Source organism: Tamandua tetradactyla, chromosome 25, assembly GCF_023851605.1.
Source record: "Tamandua tetradactyla isolate mTamTet1 chromosome 25, mTamTet1.pri, whole genome shotgun sequence".
Lineage (NCBI taxonomy): Eukaryota > Metazoa > Chordata > Mammalia > Pilosa > Myrmecophagidae > Tamandua > Tamandua tetradactyla.
In genome coordinates this window covers 43,597,906-43,624,460 of record NC_135351.1, presented here as the reverse complement: position 1 = coordinate 43,624,460, position 26,555 = coordinate 43,597,906, and the positions used below count along the sequence as shown (strand labels likewise).

Here is a 26,555-nt window from a genome sequence, read left to right as displayed (position 1 = left end):
AAAAAAATTTTTTAAAACAAACACCCAAAAAAAGTAATGTCAAGGATGCTGTTTAATGGGCTGAAGGATTTCCCAAGAGACTGTTTTTCCAAAACACGAAGATATAAATAAAACCTGGAAGCCCCTGCTTCCATCTGAGTGCACAAACGCAGGCGAGGGGGGCACGACCGGCTCTCACAGGCCGGGGTGACCAGGTCCAGCCAGGCTCAGAGCCGCCCCCAGGTGTGGGCGCCGCTCCCAGGACACCCGAGGACAGGCCGGGCTTTCTAAACATCATCGTTTTGCTTTGTAAAGTAAAAACACCTCCTTGGAAGGGAGAATTGGGGAACGTGCGGTCCTGCAGCAAACGCATCCGTTTCATGAAGTGAGGTGGCAGCAGCGTTTCCACAGCATCTATGGGGTCCCAGAGCTGCACAGTGGGGTGACATCACACCTGCTCTCAGTACCGCAGGCCAGCTGCAGGGGAGGTGGGGACTGAGAGGTGGTGGCCGCTGCCCTCCACCCAGCGCTGCAGCTTTCCACACAGGACGGGCCTCGCAGGAGAGGGGGACAGAGCTCTGCAAGGCCAGGACCCACCTGCCAGGGCCACGGAGCCCCGTCCCGGGGGCCGGCCTGGGGCAGGGGCAGCTGCTAGCACCTCACCCCATCTTGGAGAGGACAGCAGTGGTGCCCCAGGTTCTTCAGAGGCCGTGGTGCTGCGTCACATGTGTCCTGACGAGGCCTCCCAAGCCTGGGCACCCTCAGGATGACAAAGGGCCCAGGAGGAAGGGAGACCAGGGAGGGTGGATGGGCCCCAAAATGCTCCAGAACCCTGGAGAAGGCCACCTCTGAGGGGCGCGTGCTGGCAGCAGAGCGAGACCCTGCCTTCCTCCAGGAGCCTCGCGGGCCCTGCAGAGGACAGCGAGAAGACTGGGGGCAGGGCACGGCCTCAGCAGGGAGAACTGGGTCACCAGAGTGTCCAGGGGGCCACCACGCCTCACCACACACTGCCCGTCAGTCACCTGCAAGGACAGAATCTACCTATCGGTAATGCCTCTGGGAACGTAAGCCTCCCCACCAGCCTCCCCCCAGCCTCCCACCAGCTTCCCACCGTCCTCCCCCCAGCCTCCCCAGCAGCCTCCCACCGTCCTCCCCCAGCCTCCCACCAGCCTCCCGCCGTCCTCCCCCAGCCTCCCCCCAGCCTCCCACCAGCCTCCCCCCAGCCTCCCTCCAGCCTCCCGCCGTCCTCACCCAGCCTCCCACCAGCCTCCCACCAGCCTCCCGCCGTCCTCCCCCAGCCTCCCGCCGTCCTCCCCCAGCCTCCCTCCAGCCTCCCGCCGTCCTCCCCCCGAGCCTCCCACCAGCCTCCCGCCGTCCTCCCCCAGCCTCCCGCCGTCCTCCCCCAGCCTCCCTCTAGCCTCCCACCGTCCTCCCCCAGCCTCCCTCCAGCCTCCCACCGTCCTCCCCCAGCCTCCCTCCAGCCTCCCACCGTCCTCCCCCAGCCTCCCACCGTCCTCCCCCCAGCCTCCCCACCAGCCTCCCGCCGTCCTCCCCCCAGCCTCCCCACCAGCCTCCCGCCGTCCTCCCCCCAGCCTCCCCACCAGCCTCCCACCGTCCTCCCCCCATACTCCCGCCCAGCCTCCCACCGTCCTCCCACCAGCCTCCCACCCAGCCTCCCGCCGTCCTCCCACCAGCCTCCCACCGTCCTCCCCCCAGCCTCCCACCCAGCCTCCCGCCGTCCTCCCCACCACCCTCCACCATCCTTCCTGTAACCCTCCCCATCTCACGCCCACCGCTCTCCCTATCACCCTCCCCACTGTCCTCCCCTCCGTTCTCCCTGTCATCCTGCCATACTCAGCGGCCAAGGCTCTGCCCTGGAGAGCCCCGAGCTGGACCCCCCCCCCCACAGGCCACCGCGCCCTCGCCCATCTCCCCAGGCACGTCCGGGGTGTCTGGGTCTTGGTCACAGGTCTCAGTCCCCCCCAGGAGCCCCGAGGCCCTGGGTAAATGAGGGGGGGGGTGCTGGCCCCTCAAAAGACACAGTGTGGGTGGACAGAAGCCTGTGAACGTGGCGCCCACCCAGACACCCCCAGCACATCTGAGGACGGGCGTGCTGGTCTGAAAGGATCATGTTCCCTAGAAAAGCCGTTTTAACCCTGACCCATCCTGCGGAGGCAGCCGTTTCTCTTCATTCCTGTTCAGCACTGCAGGGTGGAGATTTGATTAGATTATCTCCACGGCGCTGTGACTCACCCAATTGCGGGCATTAACCTTTCATTAGAGGGAGATGCGACTCCACCCGTTCCAGGTGGGTCTTGTTTAGTTTACTGGAATCCTTTAAAAGAGGAATGAAAGCCAGAGCCCACCCAGCCAGAGACCTCTGAGATGAAGACGGAAAACGCCCCTGGGGGAGCTTCATGAAACAAGAAGCCTGGAGAGAAAGCTAGCAGACGTCGCCATGTTCCCCATGCGCCATGTGCCAAGAGAGAAACCTTGAACATCATCAGGGTTTTTGAACCAAGGTATCTTTCCTTGAGGCCTTAGATTGGACATTTCTATAGAGTTGCTTTAGTTTAGACATTTTCATGGCCTTAGAACTGTAAATTTGCAACTTACTCAATTCCCCTTTTAAAACCCATTTCACTTCTGGTATATTACATTCCAGCAGCTGGCAAACTGGAACACTGGGAATGGGGCAGGGTCACAGCCTGGTGACAACTCAGTTCAGAGCAAGGGGCACCAAAGGTCCAGGGGGGGACAGGTAGGTGCCAGCTGTCCCCGGAGGGCACTGGGTCTCCCCAGAAGTAGCCGGGTGGGACCAAGAATGCAGGTTATGCACCAGGAAAGTCTCGAGGCCACAGACACAGCAGGTCCCCGGGCAGGGGAATGGGCAAGGCCCTGGGCAGGGGTGCGGGCAGGGGAATGGGCAGGGCCCTGGGCAGGGGTGCGGGCAGGGCTGTGGGCAGGGCCCTGGGCAGGGGTGCGGGCAGGGGAATGGGCAGGGCCCTGGGCAGGGGTGCGGGCAGGGCTGTGGGCAGGGCCCTGGGCAGGGGTGCGGGCAGGGCTGTGGGCAGGGCCCTGGGCAGGGGTGTGGGCAGGGCTGTGGGCAGGGGCGCAGAGGGCCACGGTGAGGACCACTGCTGACTGGGGCACCCACCAGCCCCTCAGCGCAGGGACGGAGGTGAGTCAAGACCTCCAGTGCCCCCAAGAATCACTCAACAAGAGGCAAACAGGCCAGGAGGGGGACCCTGGCAGCCTGTGATCAGTATCTTGTGAAGTCACAAAGAAGAAGGAGGGATGGGGGCCCTGAAACACAGTACAAGCAGGCTGAGCTGCCCTGCCCTAGAGTCCCCGTGGTGAGTCCCATGGGGGGCGACCAGGACCCTCCAGGACCCCCAGACAAAGCCTTCTCCCCCGGCCACCCCTGCGGGGTAAATGCCTTCCTGAAAAGGTACAAATAAAACAAACTCAGTCTTGGGATGACCTTACTTCCCTCCAGCCGACCCAACCAAGCCCCAAATGCTGCTGGGACAGCTGCTGCCTCTCCCTGACCACCAGGATGCGAAGTAACCAGCGACAAGGCACCCCGGCCCAGGGGCCTGTGGCCTCCCCAGCTCTAGCACACTGGTGTTCACCTGCTGCCTGCTAAGTTCTAACTGCAGAGTTTGGACCAACGAGGCAGGTGAGACTCGAGTGACACGCCATGGGTGTCCCTGAGCTCAGGCCAGCTCCAGCTCCGGGCTCCCAACCCCAGGAGCCTGCCCCTTCCCTCCGGCAGATCCCGTGTCCCCTACAGCAGCTCTTGGTGTCCAGTGGCGCCACCTGAACCAGCGTGAAGCCCAGACGTGCAGCTGTTTTTCTGAAGGCTGGCGATGCCATGCGATACTTCCCGTCATCCTGTGTCACAGCCCAGCAGCGTGTGGCCAGAGGAAAGGCCCGTTTCCCAGGAGCCAGCACGCCCAGGGAGCTGCTCAGCTGGGGGCCTCCCACCCGCCTGCCCCTGCGCTGGCACAACCCTCCCACCTGGGCTCGGGGCCGCTGGGAGGTGGGTCTTTCAGTGGGGTCAAGGGGCCAGCCCTGCCTCTCCTGGGGGCCCAGGCCCTCGCCCTGGAGAGAAGGAGGTCACTGTCACATGGCGGCGGCCACCTCTCCGCCCGAGACGGGGAGCGACGGAGGCCACAGCCAGGCACGGCTCCGGTTTCACGGGCGGCAGGTGCCGTGTTCCGGGCCACGGGCCCCCCAGTGCCTCTCCCGCCCCCGCAGGCAGGGCCACCCCCACGCCCCGCCCGGAGCAGCTGCACCAGGAACCACCAGCCAGGTCAGGGCGCTGCTCTGCAGACACAGCTTCTTGTAGGGCCTCGCCGAAAGTCATCCACCCTTGGGCACCGTAACCGTCCCTCATAAGGAAACACTTTAATGCCCAGAGCCAGGCACACAGTCGTGGGGCAACAACACCAAGTGAGCGAGCGAAGGAGTGAACGAGTGAATGAATGAATGAATGAATGAATGAAAGAAAGCAGCAGGACACCAGAAAGCTCTCCACGCAGTGAAGACGGCAGGATCCCGTCCGCAGCGCCTCTAGGTGTCTTTTTCCTGTTCGTCCAAGAGGGCAACGTGAGGCTGGAAATGGGGGGGGATGGGGGAGAGGCACAGGGCGCGGCCCCCCGCGGCTCAGGACACCCCCGGCAGCCCAGCCCCCCCTCCCCACGGCTCATGTACCCCCACTGAGGCTCAGGCCCCCCGCCGCCCCCGGCAGACCCTCGCGCCCAGCAGGCTCTGGCAGGGCATCCTCGTTTGGAGGCGTCCAAACGGGGCCCAGTGGCCTGCACAGCCCTGCGCCCCCCCTTCCCTTCACCAGCCTTCACCTCTCTCCCGTGGGAGCAACACATCCCTTTGCTGGCCAATCCCACCCAAAATGATAAAAATAACAGGCCCCACACTAAGGAAAACGTCCTGCGCTACAGTGACGGGCCTAGGAAAACGGGCCTGGGGAGCAGATGCAGCCACTCTGGGGGCTGGAAAACCCACAGAGCCGTGGGGGGAGGTAATCCATTGAAGCTGGAGGCGGAGAAGGAAACTCGGGGTGGATGCAAAAAAGAGTGTCAGCAAGTAAGCCAAAGGGCCTCAACAAATTAAAATAATAATATTATTAATTATAACAATAAGGTGCTCAAAAGAAGAGATGAGAATAAAGTGTTAGGATGCATCAAGAAACTGACAGTGCAAATAAAAATACAGTGTAATATGTGATCTTATCAAAGTCTTATAAAGAATAACTAAATGCAATGACACTCTTCATTCAACTTTCTGTAAATTCATGACTTTCTCTTTGTTTTTCAGGTTAGTATTGGGGTCAAAATGTCTCTCATCCCTATAAACCCAGCATAAAGGGTCTGTGGAGTGTGCGTGTGTCCCCCCGACTCACAGCAGCTCCCCCCTTCCTTACCTGGAGGCCACACCCAAAGGCTCTGCGGCCATCCTCAGGCCTAGCGAGGAAGTGCCTCAGGGAGCAAACTGGGACCCAAGTCTGCTGGGAGCGCTTTCGGGCGCTGCCCCTTCGTCCACCCACTCACCTCTTCGTTCCCTCACGCCAGCCCAGGGGACACGGGGGACGTGGTGGTCCTGCCAAGACCAGCGCAGTGTGCCCGAGTCCACAGGGTGCTCAGGTAGGGGGGACAAGCGACTGCGGGGCCCAGGGCAGGGGTGGGGTCGGCCCATGCTCCCTGTGGGGACCCCACCCGCCTCCCCTCACCCTGGCACCTCACAGCCCCTCTGCGCCAAGCAGCCCTGACCCCTAGAAGGTGAGGCTGGAGGTGCCCAGCCTTCCTGACCCACCGAAGGCCCCCGGCACCCAGTATGCGCCGCCAGCATGCCTCCTACCGTGCTGCAGCTCCTGGACCCCCTCCCTGGGTGTCCACCACGCCCGCCTGGGAAATACAGGACAAGCAGAGCCCACCGAGCTCAGGGGCCACAGGCCATCTCTGTGGGAGCTGCGGAAGGGCCGGGCTAGAGCCCCTGCGCCCAGTCTCAAGCACACAGGCTGTGGGCAGCCCTCCTCCTGCCCAGGGAGGGCAGGGATGGCCGTCAAGAGTTGAGGCGTGGACCCAGTGCCTCCACTCGGGACACAGGCCCAAGTCCCCACCGGGGAGCCCAGCGCCCCGCCCCAGAGGCACAGGTCCGGGAAGCACAGCAAATCGCCTTCCCAAAATGGCTTGGTTTGGGGTTTTTTGCTGTGAACATGGTATGTATTATTTCTCCCAACCCATGTTTGGTTGCCCGTTTTCTTGAGGATCTTTCTTTCACTTTTATTTAAAAATCCCCAAAACCTACAAATACTCCTCCTCGCCCCGTGCCCCCTTCCCCACCCAAATGCTTTTAATGACCGACCTTGTTGGGTTTTTCGATAGCGAACTTATTTCACCATAATTATTAAGAGAAGCACTTAAAACAGAGCTGCCTGGTCACCCCGAGGAGAAAACATCAAAGGCTGTTGCTCAGTGAAGCCCCGACTCTTTCTCGGCCCCCCAAGACTTGCCAGGCCCTGTCTCTGGGACACAAGCTCCGGTCACCCCGACAGGAGCAGCACGTCTCCCTTACCTGCCTGCAGCCCCGGGCCGGCCCCGGCCGCAGCCGTCTGTCCTCGGCTCAGCATGTTCCCGTGTCCTTAAGGCCCCGGGACCACCCGCATGTCCTCTCAAGCCACACGGGGGGTCTGCCCCCAGCGTCGAAAGTGAAAGTGCTTTGAGGAGTCAAACAGACCAGCGCCAGCACTGTGGGAGCCTGGGACATAGAAGTCCCTCCCAAACTGCCCCGACCAGAAAGGTGGCATTCCTACTGCTCGGCCTGGCCGGGGCGTGGGGGCATCAGGAGGGCCTGGGAGGGCACCAGCAGGAGCCCAGGACCCGTGGCTTCCCCGCCTCACCCTCCCCTCCCTTCAGTCCCAGCCAAAGGAAAAGGCAGGTGAGAAAAAATGTCAAGAATTTAACAATTAAAAAAAGTTCTGTTTTTTTATTTCTAGCTCTTGCAAGAAAGCTCATTTCCATAAATTTGACATACTTTCTTCCTAGGTACTCCAAACTAGTCCCTAAAGCTTTAATATATTAAAAAATGAGTTCCAGCCTTGGTCCACCTCACCTGCTCTCCAGCTGTGACTGAGAAATCAGAATTTAAGGGGTGATTTTTGCTTTCTGGTATATCGGGGGAATTCCTGAAATCCCTAAACTATAATGCAGCTGCCCTGATATCTGGAATGATTGTAAAAGCCCTTATCCTGTGCCGGTGTGACTGCCTGCAAGAGCCGACACGCCCTTTATCTGGCCACTTTCTTATAGGACAAAGGCCCGCATGCTAAGGAAGGATTTGAAGTCAGCCACGGCCTAGTTTTAGCCCCAGACATCGGCCTTTGCTTGGACTCTGCTATTGAGCGGTAACTTCTCTCCCATCCTTTGAGGCCACACCTTCAGAATTGAAATGATGGCTCTGTCCCCTCCTTGCCGCATATGTTCTCCCGTTGAAATGAAAACGCTGCCTTCTGTGCTCTAAACATGCTCATTTCCCCTTGCTAAAATCCTTAAAAACCTTGAACCCCTAAACTCAGGGGGAGCCAGAGTTTGGGCCGCTAGGCCATCTGCTCTCCTACTACACACCTAGTAAGTTTCTCTCTTTGAAACTCTGGAGTCTCAGGAATGGGTTATTGAGCACGTTGGGCAAAAGAATCCACAGCCTTTATCCAGTTACACACCCACCCAGCCGCACACCCACCTGCCACCCAGCCCTCCACGCCCTGTCCATTGGCCTTCCACCCTCCCGACCCCTTACCTGCTGCACCTCACTTGCCCCTCCGATGCAGGTTTCCCGGGCAACACAGGCCCACCTCAGCCAACATCGCCCCCACAAGGTGTCCACTTGGATGTGACCTCCTAAGGGGCCCTCTCTGGCCTTGTGCCCCCCAGCCAGGCAGCACCCTGACACATGGCCACAGCCTGGCAGGCCCTCAGCTCCTGGGTGGGGAGACACACGCACATCTCCCAGGACGTGGTATCTGTTTCTTGCACTATCTGCAAGCCCAGGGGCAGCCCGAGGACCAGTCACTGCAGCCATGGACACACAGGCCTGGTGTTCATGGCCTCCAGAGGGCGCGTCCACCTCCCCTCAGCAGCTCAGCTAAAACGCTCATCGGGGTAGAGCCGCTGCCCAGCGCCACAGAAGGATTTTAAACCATCATCTTCATCAGCGGTTATTACAGGGCAGGGGATCGATGAACTTGGAGGGGGAAAACTTACTTGTCTGCACCACCTCCCGAGAGAAACTGCCACTTCCTCCCACGGGGAAGGTGGGTTAGGAAATGCCACGTTCGCCCCCTTTTCACCTGGTCACGGAATAACCCAGAGACCCTTCCTCAGCTCATCGCAGCTCGAAGCAGCCTTGCTATTCTTGGCCATTTCAGTAGCTACAAGTGACCCATCACACAGCAGTTATTAGATATCAGTAACAAGTTAGAGCTTGTTAGCGAATGTACTAGTAATAAGCAGATAGTACCCTACCATAGGCTTTTAAGTATTCTAATAATTATATTTCAACATAATTGGCATCCTTTGCAATGCCATGCATTTTATTTTGTGCATTTAAAAATATGTGTCTGGCTTCACCAAATTGTCAAAGGGGCCCATAGGAAAAAAAAATAAGGATAAAAAATGAAACCCTAGGGCAGTGAGACGGTGGCTCAGTGGCAGATTTCTCGCCTGCCAGACCTGAGAACCAGGCTCGATTTCTGGTGCCTGCCCATGCAAAAAAATAATAATAATAAAAAAACCCTAATCTATATCATGGTCACAAAACATAAACACCTCACTGGACGGAACATTTTTTCATTCATGGGAAAAGGAATAAAAATTTCTAAGAGAAAGACAAATCAATATAAACAGCTGGAGTTACTAAATGAAGAAGTTATTTTATAATAAATAAAAATATTTATTTTATCAGTTTCAATACAAAACAGAACTATAAAGAAATAAATTCTCAAGGTACATTAACAAGTTTAACAGCTACTGTGCAGTTCAGCTCTTAAGTATCCTTAGCATTCCTGGAATACTCTAGGCATGAGGAAACCTCTCCCACTTTGTTCTGGAAATTCGTGTCTTCGAGCTACTGAGCCCCAGGTCTGCAGAGGGCAGACTGTGGGGGACCGAACAGCAGGCCCCAGGCTGGACAGGCTCTTGAGATTGGGCCACATTCGGGGGTGTGCACCTGTAAACCAGATCTCTTTAAGACATGACTTGTGTTCAGGTGTGCTCCCACAGACTCAGGTGGGGTCTAAACCGAATTGGGGGTTATGTTTCAGAGCGTAACATGCTGAAATGCAAAAAGCATTTTTCAAGACCTTCTTTGAGACTGGAAAGAATGCCACAACCAGATGCCGAGATTCCCCCACAAAACCTAGTGAAAACGTCTGGGGCTACATACGAAGGGTGGAAACTTCACAAGCTGATAAATGTTAAGTTTTCTACTCTATTCACAAAACTGCAAAGTTTTGCCCAAACTGGTTGATTTAAACTCACCTACAGCAAGTTCGATTAAAGCACTGAAAAGTATAAAAGCCATCTTACCCACATTGTGATACATTTTTAATGTACCATAAAAATTTACTAAGCAACGGAGAAGAAAAAGGAAAAAAATTTAAGGTGATCTTTCATTTATTTTCTTTAAATCTTACTGTTTCTGAGAAAGTCTAAGTAAAAACTAAAGGCAATTACTACCAAGTAACTTCAAACTTCAAAGCAAAATAAATCCTAGTGTTGTGCTCCTATGTCATTCGCCTCCATTCCTCTCCTCTGATCCAGGAATATTTGTTACTTCCTGATATTCACACCAGATCATCTCAGAACTTATCCACTTACACTTTCCCATCACACCAGTAATTTGAGAGAGAGGGAAGCGTTCCTCTCTCATTTGTGTGATAATAATTTTGTCAGTTATAATAATCAATTAGTCTTGATGAGAGGGATGGAGGTGAATGATGTTAGAATATTTACAGATAAAATCCTCAGCTTATCCTTAGGTTATAGCAATTTCATACCCTATAGGAGCGAGCATACTCAACCCAAATTTAAGACTTGCCATGGCAATTCATAACTGAAAACACCTTTGCGATTTAAAAGTGGGCACTAAAGTTCGCCTGGAGAGGCCAACTGAAATAGTGCCAGCACCCACTTTCACCAGGGCTTGCCTTCTAACACGACCAGGTCCAACCCTCCCCCACGAGTGCTGGATGACCACCCTCTTTGTAGAAGAAAGCGAGAGAGCCACGTCCACGGAAGGGCCCCGTTTCAGCGACAGCCACCAGGGCCCGGCTCTGAAAGGATCTATTTTATCTTCTTGTCCTGAACAGCTCAGGCATCTCAGCGTCAGGGTTCCGCGGCTGGGATTAGGAGTCCCGCAGGGTGGGGTGAAGGGGCGCTCGGCTGCCCACATCTAATTCGGGCACCACCGTCACTGCCTACACTGCCTTGGCCCCGCCTGTGAAAACAAGCGCAGGGAACCCGAGCCAGGCCGGCGGGCGTGCTAGACCACCGGGCTGCTTAAATGACTCCTGCGATGGAGCGGGTTAGCACTGAGCAAGGGGGTTCACCCGAGACAGACGCCACCCTCAGCTGACCGCAAACACCTGTGGCCTGGCACCCGGCCGCAGGAAGCCGGTTCTTCCGGCCCCCGCCCGCCCCCTCCCCCACGGGAAAGGCAGGAATAGATCCTGGCGCACCGGCCCGGATATACTCAGGCTGTCACACGGCTCAGCTAGACCTGCCAGTGTCCAGTGAGGCCCGAGCTCGTCGGCGGTCACCCTGGACAGGAAGAGCCCCTACGGGGCTGGAGGGGAGGCAGAGGCACTTGCTGTCTGGGTCCCAGTCTCCCCCTAGCTTTCTCGCTCCCCCCGTCCCACAGCACCCACCCAGAAAGTTCCAGTGTGCATGTCTGAGCATCGAGCATGGTCAGGGTCAGAGCAGACGAGTGTCCACACAGCCACGGGTGGCCAGGGGCCCGTCCCCATTGGCAGCTGCAGAGATCAAAAGCAACTGATGGTGAGAAGAGAACGGTCAGGGCCCCGGGAGAGAAGGCAGGAGGCAGAGACGCTCCACCACGGCGCTGCACCCACTCTCGGGACCAGCCCAGGCCAGGGAGCACCCCAACTTCAGGCCTTCGCCGCCCACGTGGACACTGTCACCATCCTGCTTCCACCCAGCCCATGTACTTTTCAAACTTCCCCTAAAATAACCTGGACCAAAGTCTGAAGACAGGCACACAAAGTTTCTCAAACAAAGCTGCTTTGAAGTTCCCGGGAAGGCAGGCCCCCTCACCAAGGGACGGGGCGAGAGGACAGGAGCGAGGTTGTGTGGCGGCTCTGCTCCCAGGAGGAACAACCCTCAGTCCAGGCTCCGGGAAATGCTCCGACTGCAACTCCGGGCTGTTTGCTCAACCCACTCCCAGAAACCAGTCCCCAAAAACCAACACCCAGCATAGAGAGGGCACACGTGAGCAGAGAGCCCGCAGCCCAGAAGCAGCACCCCCAAGGAAAATGCCAGAAGCACAGCTCATCCCCGGACAACAGAGCCGGCACTTGGGGCGCGGCCTGCAAAGGACGAAACGCCTGTGGTTCCATTTAGAAAACTATGAAAGAGGATTCAGGGAAAAGCGTAATGAATGTTAAAAATGTACTTTAATTCAAATAATGCATAAACAAGTTTGGGTTTTTCCTATTTTTCCAAGAGATTTTACAAAGGAATTGAACTGAGCAATCTTATTTTTTGCTGTCCTCCAAGCACGTCCAGAGGAGTGAGGCGGAGGGGAACCACGAGGAGGTTTCCGTGGGAGAGCTGTGCGTGTCGGGACAGCACACGCGGGGCGCAGATGCCTGGGAGGTGCGGAACGTTCTCAGAACTCATCACAGAGCAAGAAAACACCCAAAGGCAGAGGGCCTTGGCCTAAAATGAAACTCGGAAAAGAGATCGTAGGCCAAAAAATGGTCAGACACATGAAGGCTTTTGGTTGGTCAAAGGAAAGTTCTCCCGTCCGGAAGGCGCTTGCAGAAGGAGCGGGCCACGTGGAGACGGCAGGGGCTGCGGGGAAGGGCCGCACGCGGGCCGGGACCGAGCACCCCTCGACGGGCACGTGTGACGTCCGCCTTCAATCAGCGAAGTGACGAAACGCAGGCGTGGCTAAGACAGCAGTCTGATCGCTTACTCCAAACCAGAAGGGACCATTTAAATTGTTCCTGGGTTATGGCAAGTCACCCACGTCCTCCCGCCCGCCGGCCGGACGCGACTGTCTGGGCTCGCCGCGGCTACCAGCACAGGCTGCCCAAGCCGGTCGGGCTGTCCTCGCCACTCCCGACCACGGCAGAGGACCCGCCCGTCCTAAAATCTGCCGCCCGGCTGCGCGGTTAGGGGAAAGGGTTTTCTGGGGCCTCAGGACCAGAAAAAACGCAAAACAAAACCATGTCTCAGGTTGAAAACCATCTCTTTGGAGCGGGATGGCCGAAGCCAATAATTCACCGTTTTCTCTGCTTTGCCTAATAGGATGCTCTGAGACAAATGTGCACCCCAAGTGTGACGTGGGGACGGGCCCCTGGGACAAAGCCAGCAGAATCGCTGTGTCCTGAGTCTTCTCGGCCTCCCCTTGCTAAGCACCTTGCTCCATCACCTCTCTGCTTTTTTGTTGAATTTTTAAGAATCCTACTTGTTACGTGACCTTGTGTAAGCGTTCACCATAAGCTGCAGTGTGACCCTTTTCAATAATACAGAACGTTCAGGAGAGGACCCAATTAAGTCCGGAGTGTCCTCCTCCGTAAAGCAGAAACAATTCCATTCCCTCACAGGACAGAGTGGAGGTTGGGGGCGGAGGGACAGGGAAGGGATGAAAAACCAGCTTGAAAAGGCCATGCGCTCCCTCAGGCCTGTACCCTTGCAGGAAATACTGCCCAGTTCAAAATTAATTTCCCCACCCACTCTGGATTCAGCTATGGCATAACTAACTGGTTGCAATTTTAAAAGGTTAATGTGTATCAACCTATTTGCCCTGAAAGGCAAGGATGGGGCTTCCGCCCCCCCGGAGACGCGCACCCCCGGAGGCTCGCAGTGCAGGAGCCACTCACCCCGGGAGCCGCGCCCCCCTGGAACCACGCACCCCCGGAGACGCGCACTGCAGGAGCCACTCACCCAGGGAGCCGCGCCCCCCCGGAACCACGCACCCCCGGAGACGCGCACCGCAGGAGCCACTCACCCCGGGAGCCACGCCCCCCTGGAACCACGCACCCCCGGAGACGCGCACCCCCGGAGACGCGCACCGCAGGAGCCACTCACCCCGGGAGCCACGCACCACAGGATGCAGACGTTTAAAGCTCGGGTTTAGTTCGAACTGAAGACAGATAACAGTGCAGCCCGGGACCACCCAAACCCCGCGAAGAGGCCACCCAGCCAGCCCCAAGTAGACCCAGTGCGGCCTGCGGGCCGTGTGCCATCCGGGCCTCTTTCTCTGCAGGAGGGAGAAGGGACCCCGGGCTGGAGGTGATGCAGGTGGTGGGCAGTGCTGGGCACTGTCCTCGGGCAGGCGGTGGAGGGGACGGCCCTGCCACCCGCCCAAGGAGACCCCTGGGCGCCCACGGGCAGGCCTCTCCACTCGCCTCGCTGCCAAGGCCCCTGTGGGGTGACGCCTTCACCTAGGGGGCCGCCTGGGCCTTCAGTCCACTCTGAGGGCCCCGCCCCCCACCTCCCCGCCCTCCCGGGGCCCTGGGGCAAGGGGGGACCCCCGCCCCGCCCCCCACCTCCCCACCCCCCACCTCCCCTGGACCCTGGGCCCTGCAGCCTCGCGCTGGGGAGGGTATCTCGGAGGCAGCTGGAGGGGCCGGGCGCCCGTCCCCTGACATCCCACTGCGAGGGAGGCTACCTCGGGGCCCCCACCACCCAGCCCAAGCCCTGCTGTCCATGGACGTGTCCCCTCATGTCCCCACTGGGCCACAGCTCCCCTAGGTGTGCCAAAGGGGACATTCGGCAGCTCCTCGGAGGGGCTCTGCAGGGCGCTGCCAGGAGGGCTGGGGGGAGCTGTGGGGTGCAAGGGCGAATGGCCTTCCAGGAGGCAGGTCGCAGCCATGGTACCCCCAGGCTTGTTCACAAGCTCCCAGCATGGGGGCCATGCTTTGGTTTGGGGCCCCTGGGAGCTCAGGGCGAGGCAGACCCACCCTTAGTCACAGGTGTCCCCAAGCCCCAGGCCGGCTCCCTGACTATGCAGCGCCATGTCCTTTCTAAAACCGAACAAAGGGTCACTTCTGAAGTCCATGTGGCCCCCAGGGCTTTAGGGAGGGTCCCCCGCCTTGGAGCTGGGCCGGCACAGTGGACAGCCCGCCTGCACAGCCTCCGCTCCCCAGGCTTGCAGGGCGTGGGGGTCACAGTCCAGCCCCGCTGGGGGCTGGGCAAGCGGCCACAAGCCACCAGGGCCCCCAAATGCCTTTTTCTAGGCTGTGGAAACCTGAAGCCAAAGGAGCAAAGGGTCTTGGGCCTGGCGGGTGGTGCCCGGGGCCCCCTTATGCCACGAAGACGACACTTCAGTCATGGGCAGGCGGCCCTAACGCGCGTGTCCAGTGTGAATGTGGGCAGGGACAGGGCAGGCGCTCGGAAGGCAACTCCAAGAACGGCCTCCACGGGGGCCCGTGCACAGCTCCCCTCAGGCCTCTTCCAGCCCAGCCCTCCTGTGGGCTTGGAGCTCACGGGGCAGAGGGGATGTGTACCCCGAATCCCTGTACCCCTCCAGAAGCAGCACCCCATTGTTTGCAGGTGGAACGGGGAGGGACAGCCTGGTGTCCGGCCAGCGTGACCTCAGTGCAGAGGGACAGATGGGGAAGCCAAGGGGACAGTCCGCAGGCACCAGGCTGCTCCTCTGCCAGGTGCGGGCACCGCAGGGACAGTCTGCAGGCACCAGGGCTGCTCCCCTGCCAGGCACGGGCACCACGGGGACAGTCCGCGGGCACCAGGGCTGCCCCTGCCAGGCACAGGCACTGCGGGGATAGTCCGCGGGCACCAGGGCTGCTCCCCTGCCAGGTGCGGGCACCGAGGGGACAGTCCGCGGGCACCAGGGCTGCTCCCCCACCAGGTACAGACACCAAGGGGACAGTCCGTGGGCACCAGTTAGCAACCCTGCCAGGCGCGGGCACCGCAGGGACAGTCCGCGGGCACCAGGGCAGCCACCCCGCTGGGTGTGGGCACCGCAGGGACAGTCTGCAGGCAGCAGGGCAGCCACCCCGCCGGGCGCAGGCCCTGAGGGGACAGTCTGCAGGCACCAGGGCAGCTCCCCACCAGACACAGGGACCAGGTGGGGCTTTCGTGACTCTGTAGGCCACTGCATGGTCTTTGCTTCTGTTCTAAGTAAAACAGGGGTCACTACGAAGCAGTAAACCTAGGGTACCAGGATCACCTTAAGTTTTAAAAAAGATCATGCTGTGCTGGGGTGGAGACCAAACTAGTTGGAGCCGAGCGTGCAGGGGAGGCAGGAGGAGGGTAGCTGGGGAGGCAGGGGAGGGGGCGGCAGGAAGGGGGGGTGAAGGGGGAGCAGGAGGAGGGGACAGGGAGGAGGGAAATAGGGGAGAGATGGGAGTGGGAGGAGGGGGACTGAGAGGAGACAGAGAGAAGGGGGGTGAGGAGGGGCTACAGCAGGCACCCCAGCAAGCGTATGGCTGGCCTGGACCAGCGGTCGGGTGGAGACATAAAATGCGGCCAGGCTCTGCATCCAGAGTTTCCTGAGAAGGGAGCCGATGGGATTTGCTGATGGATGGGATGGGGTGAGAGGAAAGAGATGCCTCAAGGGCCACCAGAGGTTTAAGCAACGGGAAGGATGAGCCTGCTCACCGCCGGGGGCGGGACAGTGCGGGGAGCAGCGGGGAGCAGCTGGGAGCAGCGGGGAGCAGCGGGGAGCAGCGGGGAGCAGCTGGGCTGGGGGCCTGTGCACATCCAAGGGAGGTGTCAAGCGGGCAGCAGGAAATACCGGGCTGCAGTGGAGGGGTGCAGAGAGAGGAGGTGAGGGCCAGAGCGGCAGCGGCAGGGAGAGCTGATGGGGACAGGGCCAAGGGCTGCGGCCTGGGTCCTTCAGAGTCAGGAGGCGCAGCAAGGGGGAGACAGGGTCGGGGAGGCCAGGTGAAGAAGGCGTTCCAGGTCAGGGAGGCGGGACGGACCAGCACCAGCGGGGGGGGGACTCTGCTGAGAGGTCAGTGAGAGCAGATGGACTCAGGCACGGGGTGCAGTCTCACAGCGGACTCTGGGAACATTCTAGGAGCAGCTCCAGGGACCGAAAGTGGCAACATCTGCTTAGAGCGGCCCTAAGACAGAAGGAAAGGAGAGCCCCTGGGTCATGGTGTACACTCTTCTGAGGAACTCTTTCGGATGAGGGAGCCGAACACATACTGGTAGGCGGGGAGAGGTGCGAGCCAGGGGGAGGATCTGTTAGGACAGGAAAACTGGTAGCATGTCTGTGTGCAGATGGGACGGGCCCACGGGGGAGCAAAGCAGGAGGCGTGCTGGCGTGAAGCTGCTGTGCCCAGAGCAGGCCGTGACCTTCCAGTCCTGCCCTGCCGGGGCAGGCCCACTGGGGTGGGACTCTGGGTGAGGCTACTCCGACTCAGGGTGACCCACCCAATTCATGGTGGGCCTCAATTCCTTACTGGAGTCCTTTCTGAGAGCATAAAAGAGAAATAAGAAGAGTGCCCAGAGGACTCAGAGAGGAGAGCTCCAGGGATATGAAGAGGGGACCTGCCGAAGCTGAAGAGGCTGCTGAAGCCAGACCCTGAAAGCTCCAAAACCCAGGAGAGAAAGAACAGAAGATGCCAGCCATGTGCCTTCCCACGGGACAGGTGTCCCAGATCCCAGCAGCCTTTCTTCAGAGAAGTTATCGTCTTGTTGATGCCTCACTATGGGTATTTTCATTGCCTTAGAATTCTCACTTGTAACCTAATAAATCCCCATTGTTAAAACCAACCAATTTCTGGTATATTGCTTTCCCGCAGCTTGAGCAAACTGAAACACCCCAGTAGGGATGCACCGGAGAGAGAAGTCCTTGAGTAAAAAGGGTAGGGTGGGGCGTGCACGTGGGTGGGTAGAGTGGGAGGGGAGGGTGGGGCGTGCACGTGGGGGGTGGAGTGGGGGGGGTGGGGCGTGCACGTGGGTGGGTAGAGTGGGAGGGGAGGGTGGGGTGTGCACGCGGGGGGTGGAGTGGGAGGGGAGGGTGGGGGGTGCACGCGGGGGGTGGAGTGGGAGGGGAGGGTGGGGGTGCACGCGGGGGGTGGAGTGGGAGGGGAGGGTGGGTCATGCACGCGGGGGGTGGAGTGGGGGGGTGGGGTGGGGCGTGCACGCAGGGGGTGGAGTGGGAGGGGAGGGTGTGGCGTGCACGCGGGGGGTGGAGTGGGAGGGGAGGGTGGGTCATGCACGCGGGGGGTGGAGTGGGGGGGTGGGGTGGGGCGTGCACGCAGGGGGTGGAGTGGGAGGGGAGGGTGTGGCGTGCACGCGGGGGGTGGAGTGGGAGGGGGGTGGGGCGTGCACGCGGGGGGTGGAGTGGGAGGGGAGGGTGGGGTGTGCACGCAGGGGGTGGAGTGGGGGGGGCGTGCAGGCGGGGGGTAGAGTGGGAGGGGAGGGTGCGGCGTGCACACGGGGGGTGGAGTGGGAGGGGTGTAGACACAGCCAGAGGTGGCCTCGGCAGATGCTGGCTGCGTATCCAGGTGACAGCTTGTGGGTCCCTCCCAATTTGCCTGGCTATTCCTGGAACAGGCCAAGCCAGACCCTGACAGCTGAGGGTCAGTTGGGGGGGTGCCCTGTAGGAGGAAGGCCCGGCAGGAAGACGGGGTCCGGGGCCATGGGAGCAGCATTGTACCCTGTGCTGCTCGGGGGGCCAGGAACCGCCCTGCGTGTCCCCGCAGTGGAGCCTGCTTTCCACAGGGGCGACAAAGTCCCCGAGAGGCAGCTGGAAAGGAGGGGCTGCACCTGGCCCTGGATCTGAGTAAGGGTGGAGGACAGCACGGGAGATGGGGGCAGCGTGGGGGCGGCAGACCTTGCGGGAGTCGGCACTAGACCGGGACAGAGGCAGCGAGGAAGGGGCCCAGGACGCGGGGGCTGAAGGAGCACCCTGAGTTCAGATGGTGGGGGCGCCAAGACGTGGGGGATGGGTGGTCCAGGCCAGGATACCCACCTCCCCAGAAAAGGGGGACCCCAAACTTGGAGGGTAGTGCGCTGGAGGGAGTGTGTGTTAAAGCGAGGGGGACCCTGTGAGAGCAACAGAGCCCAGCGCTAAATCGCCCCGAGACGTGGGTGAAGAGGGGAGCCTGCCATCCCCACAGGGTTAGTCGGTAATTCCCGGACCTGAGAGGTAAGCAGGGCAGGGGGGTCTTAGCTTCCCAGGACGGCCACCCTCAAGCCCCACAAACTGGGAGGCTTACAACCCCAAGGAGGGGCAGGGCCCACTCCCCCAGGTGGTGCCTGTATGTTAAGGCTTTCAGGGGATGATGGTGGGTAAGGGGATAATGAGTTTCTAGATGAGTTTGAGGCCACCTTGGTGCCACTCGGCTCAGGCAGTTGCCCAGGCCCCTCCACCCTCCCGTGGCTTCTCCCTGTCCATGTGTCCCTCCTTCTATAGGGACACCAGCCTCTGGACTAAGGACCCACCCCAATCTTCCATCCACAGAGACCCTATTTCCCAATAAGGTCCATTCGGAGGTCCGGGTGGCCACGGATTTGGGGAACACGATTCCACCCAGTCCGGGGAGGGGGCGTGGGTGCAGACCACCTGACCCCTCAGTGAAGGGGGAGGGGCAGGAGGGAAAGGGCCACAGGGCATTATAGGGGAGCAGGGGCCCGGGAGCCCCCCTTCTCACAGGAGTGAGACTGGCCTGTTGAAAGTGAAAAATAGATCACCACTTTTGATAAAGAAATTTGCTTTGAGGTTAGAAAAAAAAAGAAAGCATTCCACCCGTGCTAATGAAGCATAACTTTCATTAATTAAAAAAAAGAAATCTGAGCCAGACTGTTAATTAGTAATCCATGTCTGATTATTTGCCACTTTTAGCAATAAAAGGTGAAGATTCATCAACAAATACAAATTCATTATATGCAAAACTGGGTCAAACATTAACAGAAAAAAATTTGCCCTTCAAATTTTGTCTATGCACCGCAACTTGCTAATTCTAGCAAGCAGGTCTGTTGTTTGAATAGCTCTGAGACAGGCAAAATAGGGCCCAGAAATTAAGTTGCAACAACAGGCTGGGCCCTAAACTAATGCCAGAGAATGGGTCGGCCCATTACCAGAAAAGGCAGATAGCAGGAAAGGCACACCTGCCACATGCCACCACTCCCTGTGTAATTCCTGACCCGCGGGCTGGCCATCGGCCTCCTTCAAGAACGTGAGAAACAGCATGGACGCTTTTCCCAGAAAATGTGCAGAGACACAGATGCAAAAAATTTCCTATGTTGGGTGGGCTGGTTTGAATTAGGTACCCCAGAAAAGCCAAATCCTTTAAATCTTATTCAATATTGTTGGGTGGGATCTTTTTGATTGTTTCCATAGAGATGTGACCCACCCACTTGTGGGTGGCAACTTTTGATGAGGTGGTTTCCATGGAGATGTGTCTCCACCCATTCAAGGTGGGGTTGCTCACTGCAGTCCTTCCAGAAGGAACCATTCTGGAAAAAACTTCAGAGCCGGCAGATCTAACAGAGCCCAGGTAGCCTTCAGAGTTGCAGAAGGAAAATGCCCCCCAGAGGAGCCTTATAAAATGAGGGAAGAAAGCTAGGAGATATTGCTATGTGCCCTCCCAGCTGAGAGAGGGGTCCAGAAGCCAAAGACCCCAGCAGATGCCAACCATACGCCTTCCCAGCTGACAGAGGTATCAGCCTTTCTTGAATTAAGGTAACTTCTTATTGGTGCCTTAACTTGGACATTTTCACAGCCTTAGAACTGTATACTTGCAACTTAATATAGTCCTTTTTTAAAAGTCATTCCATTACTGATATATTGCATTCTGGCAGATTACTAACTAAAACATGAGGCAAGGCGTTCCTGCACTCCATGGGAGGTCACAAACACAAGTGAGACAGGTTAGCAGGACGACAGCTACAAGCCTGCTTCCTGCGACCCCAGGACACCATCAGCGTCACTTCCTAAGGGGGCAAGTACAGGTTTCTGGTGAAAATATTAAAAATCAAAGGTTGTTTCAGAATTCCTCTTATTCCACTGCTCTAATCTACCATCTTTCCAAAAGCCCCTTCCCCAGACATTCACTCCAGGAGTACTCAAAGCCCATAAAACATGAAGAGAAGTAAAAACTGTTCCAGTTTGCTAGCTGCCTGAATGCAATATACCAGAAATGAAATGGCTTTTAAAAAGGGGAATTTAATAAGTCACTAGTTTACAATTCTAAGACCAAGAAAATGTCCCAATTACAAGTCTATAGAAACGTCCAATCTAAGGCATCCAGGGAAAGATGACTTGATTCAAGAAGGCCGATGAAGTCCAGGGTTTCTTTCTCAAGTGAGAAGGCACATGGTGAACACAGTCAGGGCTTCTCTCTCAGCTGGAAGGGCACATGGCGAACACTGCATCATCTGCTAGCTTTCTCTCCTGGTTTCTGGTTTCATGAAGTTCCCTGGGAGGCATTTTCCTTCTTCATCTCCAAAGGTCACTAGTTGATGGACCCTCTGCTTCATGGTGCTGCAGCATTCTCTGCTCTCTCTGAATCGCCCATTCTCCAAAATGTTTCCTCTTTTATGGGACTCCAAAAAACCAATCAAGACCCACCCAAATAGGTGGAGACATGTTGTCACCTAATCCAGTTTAACAACCACTCTTGACTAAATCATATCACCCAAGGAAATGATCTGATTACAGTTTCAAACATACAGTATTGAATAGGGATTATTCTACCTTTATGAAATGGGATTTTGATTAAAACGTGGCTTTTCTAGGGGGCATACTTTCTTTCAAACCAGCACAAATACATAACAATTATTGATGAAAATTTACAAGTGTCTTAGAAAGAGCTCTCCAAATCACTGAGGAAATCAATCAAGGCTCCCGCTTCCAATTTCCAAGGGTTTGACCCCAAGCGCAGCCCCATCCCTGAGCTCCCAGCTTGGATTTCCTAGACGGATCTGCCTCTTGGATCCTTCCCCTCAAACTCATTCTAGAAACTCATTATCCCCTTACCCACCTCCATCTCCTGAAAGCCTTAACATACAGGCACCACCTGGCAGGTGTCAAAGCCACCAGGTGCCCCTCTCCAGCACGTCAACACGTTAGAGGACAGCCAGATCTTCCAGCCCAGCCCTCCAAGCCCTCCTCCCCACCCTCCGTGACATCCCAACTGCCCCCAATACATCACCCTTGACCCTAGTGCATCAGGAAGGCTCCAGCCTCATCCCACCCACACGCTGCAGCAGGGGCTACCAAGCAAGGTGGACAGGATCAGCCCTTCTATTCCTCGCAGGAGCTTAACCCCACCCTTAGGGGGCAAGTTGAACTCCTCCTAGGACAGCCTGTCAGATTCTTCATTAACTGGGCTCAGCAAGACTCTCCAGCCTCACCTCTCACCATCTCCCATACCCCACTCTGGGCAGACCAAGCGACTCCCAGTTCTCACCTGCAAACTCTACATGGGCCAGGTAAGCCCCCAGGCTTTACAGCCCTCCCACCCTTCCCTAGTGGGGACTCATCCTCTAGGTCTCCACTTAGATGGGCACCCTGCCAGGACCCGAGGTTTCCTTCCCCCAACCTCTGTGCAGTCTCACTGCTAACAACTGGTCAACCACCCAGCCCACTCTGAGTGAGAGCCACTGGACAGCTGGGCCTGGTCCTAGCACCCTATGACCATCTAAGTACCAAAATGCTATTCAAGACGTCCCCTACGGAGAGATCAGAGAGAGAGAGGTGATTAGATGGAGAGATAGAGATGATTGAGAGATGGATATAGGTGATTATATAGATACTATTAGATATATATGGGGAGAGAAATAAGGATGATGATTATGGTTATAGATGATTAGGCAGATATGATTAGAGAGATTGATGGTGATGATAGATGGATATAGATGATTAGATAAGGCTTACATAGAATGATGACAGATGATGGATATAGATGGTTAGACAGACGTAGCTACAGAGAGGAATATGATAAATAATATAAATGATAAATAAGATAGATGATAGCCAGTTGGCTGGCTGGTTTAAATGGATGGAAGGATGAGTGGAAGGATGGACGATTGATGGGTGGATGGATGGAAGGATGGATGGACAGGAGGATGGATGGATAGACAGAAGGCTAGATGGATGAATGGAAGGAAGAAGGGAGAGAGAAGACAGATGGACAAACAGGTCACCATTTCTGAAATACTGGCTTATGTAATTAGAACTTAAGTTTAAGTTCTGAATATAAGGATTTGGAAGATGGGACTCAAAAGAAAACAGTGTGGTAATGTGGACTCTTCTTCCTCCTATTCGCAGAACTCCCCAGCAGAGGGTCACATGAAGAAAAGCATCCACTCCCGGAGTAATTATGTGCTCTGAGCATCCCCGCTTTGTTGACAAAACTCCAATGACCTTTCCAACACCTAATTATTCTCTAAATGAGATGCATTTCTCAACATCTGCTCTTAATTTATTTTTAATCTTCATTTACTCTATCCTATCTGCTGAAGCTGAAATTCGTACTATAGAGTGATCCTATCTTTATAGCATCACATGAAACTTTCCACCCTTCAGTTAAAGTTCCTCTGAAATAGTTTAAAAGGTTCCTTCACATAGAGATATTCTCTTAGCTATCCTAGGCCATTATCTTCCCATGCAGTTGAGAATAACAAAACCTTTCTTTCCTATTTTTCAAAGAACTTTTATATTGTGTTGAATAAATATGAGTAAACTTTCTCTTTTCTTGCATTTTAATCTATTTTTTCCTAAAGCGTGACTTTTCTTTTACAATACATATATAGGGAAAAAGCCACAAATGTTACTGAAATTTAACTCAAAATTGCCTACCTAAGCTAGCGACAAGGCAGTGTGAGAAAGCAGCAGTGGTCAACTTTACCCAAAGAGCAGGGCTGACTTTAATCCAGTTAAGAAAATTAATTTTGGAAGAATAGTTGGTTAACTGAAAACACTGCCAACTTCAATTATACATGACTTGAAAAACTGCACACCTGGCTGAGACGCCAGGCGACCCCCGTCAGGTGAGCCTTGCGGCAAGGCCTCTGCACAGAGAGGGGCTGGCCGTCTGTGAAATCCCTCCCTGCACCCGCCTCATTATTTATTCACCCCCAGCCCCTGTGCCCCGGTTTTGCATTATTTAAAAAACAAAAAGATTAAACAAATTACACAACCATCCTCATAACTGTCCTAAAACTAAATCACCTTATGCAGGTGTGTTTGTTTGGAAGTTGCCGGAATGCAATATACCAGAACTGGAACGGCTTTTAAAAAGTGGAATTTAATAAGTTCTAAGGAAGCAAAAGTATCCAAATTAAGGTACCAAGAAGAGGTTTCTTTCACTCAAGAAAGGCTGATGGGTCAGGAGCCCCTCTGTCAGCTGGGAAGCCACGTGGCTGCATCTGCTGGTCCCTTGCTACTGGGCTCTGTTGCTTTCAGCCTCTGTCCCTGTGAGGACTCCTCACTTTGCTTCTCTGGGGCTGGCTTTCATCACTTGGCTTCCCTTGGCTCTCTCCAGGTTCTGACGTGTTCAACATCTCATGGGGGGGCTCCAGGCATCTCCAAACATCCATGTCTCTGTTCTCTGCATGTCCACATTTTTTCAGCTCTGCTGTGAAGTTTCTGTCGAATCTGAGATTTCTGTTATTTCTGTCTCTCTCCAAAATGTTTCCTATTTTAAGCTGATCAAGACCCACCTGGAATGGGTGGGGCCACATCTCCCTCTAATCAAAGGACACACCCACAGCTGGGTGGGCCACACCTCCCGTGGAGACGCTCTAATCAAAGGTTTCAGGCCTCCAGTATTGAATCAGGAGTAAAAGAATCGGCTGCCCCACAAGACTGGCTCAGGGTTAAAACATGGCTTTTCTAGGGGTTACAAAAGACTTTCAAGCTGGAGCAGCAGGTTTGTTTTATTCCAAACTGAGCATGTTTTTAGGAAGCTTGCTACAAAAGTAACAGGGTGTAATATTCTGCAATAAACAATCTGCTTCGTTTTGACTTGACGGGCCTCTTTCCCCCCCAACACCTCCCCCAGCCCTGAGAAGCCCCCTGGGCCTCAGACCAGGATGGAAGCGCCACCGAATCTCGGTGCACCCGAAATCCACGACAGCCTCTCACGGGCCAGCCAGAAACCTTGAGCAGCAGCGAGGGCCTAGGGGGGCAGGGGAGTCATGTCCGAGCAGATTATGGATCGTTCGGCCTCCACCGCGGACCACCTGCCCTGGTCTCTGCCCCTTTGCCAGCTCTCGACAGAGAGGGTCGGAGGGCAGCGCCAAAGCAGAAGAGGCCGTGCAGGCTGGGACCCCCACACGCCAGCAGGGGCCAGGCGGGCAGCTCACGGCCTGGGCCCCAACCTTGGGGGCTGAGAGGGGGCAGGAGTGACCCTGATGAAACCGACATAGCGCACAGCTGGAACGCGTCAGATGAAGGCACGCGGAGGGGCACCGCGCAGCTGCAGCACACCTGCCCGCGAACGGGGCGCCGCGCACCTGGGGAGAGAAACCCCAGGCTCCAGACTCAGGACAGCCGGGGCGCGAGTTCCAGCGCGGCGCAGTCGGGCTCCGTCGCCTTCTCCGCTGGGAGCGCGTTTACTCCTCACCGCGCAGGGGCGAGGCACCGCGCGTGGTGCCGGGACAGGCTGGTCCCCGCGCCTCTGGAGTTAAATCCTCACCGGTAGGACGTGAGCAAGCACACAATCCAAGGGCAGTACCAGTGATGGGAACACGGGGAACTTAAATACGGTGCAATCAGGAGGGCGGAGAGGGCAACTTTCTAGAGTCAGCAGAGAACCCTCGGAGGACATCTAAGCCCGTGTCTGAACGACTAGGAGCCAGCCAAGACGGAGGCAGAGGGACGTGCAGAGGCCCTGCGGCGGCCATGGCTGGGCCTCTGGAGAAAAGGGAATAATGGCCAGGGCAGCAAATCCCTCCTGGGTGGCTCAGAATTATCACCTGTCAGACGCTGGGAGGGAAGAATAAAGGCTTAGTGGCATAACTGCACACACCGTGTGGTCGAAGAGTGGAATTATCAGTTCTGTCATCACCATCACCATCAGCGAGGGGGGCAAGCAGGGGCCGGGTGCCTGCGTGGCAGGCCCAGCTGCATTACACGATGAGGGCGCGTGGATCGTGTACTCCAAAAAACGGGTGTTTTTTCATCTTAACCTGCATCCTTGTGGGTGTGAACCCACCCTCCACAGGGGCTCTTGAAGATGTTATTTTTAGTTAAGGCGTGGCCAACTGAATGAGGGTAGGCCTTAAGCCATGTCACCAGAGGCCTCATGCAAGAGAAGAAACTGGAAGAAGTGGGAAGTCAGCAGGAGAGAGAGAAATCACCATGTGATGGAGACAGAGATACGAGCCGAGGAGCCCAAGGAGGGGCCGGCCAGGGCCAGACACTAGACTTGGGGAGAAAGCAAGATGCTGGTTTGAAAGGATTATGTACCCCAGAAAAGCCATGTTTTAATCCTGCTTCAATCTTGAGGGGGGCAGCTGTTTCTTTTACTCCTGATTCAATACTGTTGGTTGGAAACTTTTGATTAGATCATCTCCCCAGAGATGCAATGCACCCAATTGTGAGTGTGACATTTTGATGAGATGGAGATGTGACTCCACCCATTCTAAGTGGGTCCTAATTAGTTATTAGAGTCTTTAAAAGGGGAAACATTTTGGAGAAACCTCAGAAATGACAGAGCCAACAGAGAGAGAGCAAATAGAAACTTCAGAGCAGAGCTGCCACAGATGCCGACACTTGGAGAAGAGAGACACGGATGTTTGGAGATGGTTGGAGCCCAGTAGACATCACCATGAGATGTTAAACAAGCCAGAACCTGGAGAGAGCCAAGGGAAGCCAAGAGAGGAAAGCCAGCCCTGGAGAAGCAAAGTAAGGAAACCGCCCCCCCCCAACAGGAACAGAGGCTGAAAGCAATGGAGCCGAGGAGCAAGGGCCCAGCAGATGCCAACCACGTGGCTTCCCAGCTGACAAAGGTATTCTGTATCCACTGACCTTCCTTGAATTAGGGAATTTTTCCCTGGATGGTCATTTGGTCCACTAATGGATGGACCAAACCATTAGTGTGGTCATTTTTATGGGCTCAGAACAATAAACTTGTAACTTATTAAATTTCCTTTATAAAAGCCTTCCCATTTCTGGTGTACTACATTCAGGCAGCTTGCAAACCAATACAGGAAGTCTTGCTGACCTCTTGATTTTGGACTTCTGCTAGCCTCAAAAACAAGCCAATAAATTCCTGTTGTTGAGCCAACCCACTGTATGGTTTTTGTCCTGGTAGCTGGGCAGACTAAGACACACAACCTCTAAGCCAGCGTGGGCAAGAAGAGAAGAGGGGAAGGGAGAGAAGA

The 26,555-nt window shown here is 56.2% G+C and overlaps 1 protein-coding gene and 1 long non-coding RNA gene across 3 annotated transcripts in view; one reads left to right on the top strand and one right to left on the bottom strand.

The window, feature by feature from the left end:
* Window positions 1-26,555, bottom strand: part of UTRN (utrophin) — a 440,716-nt gene that overhangs the window by 406,872 nt on the left and 7,289 nt on the right. The window lies entirely within an intron of this gene.
* Window positions 3,274-6,951, top strand: LOC143668828 (uncharacterized). Of its 2 annotated transcripts, XR_013168576.1 has the most exons (5): window positions 3,274-3,335; window positions 3,479-3,661; window positions 3,776-4,561; window positions 5,320-5,645; window positions 6,387-6,951. It is a non-coding gene; the product is annotated as an uncharacterized LOC143668828 (long non-coding RNA). The 2 variants fall into 2 exon arrangements; XR_013168575.1 differs by having other exon boundaries at window positions 3,289-3,661.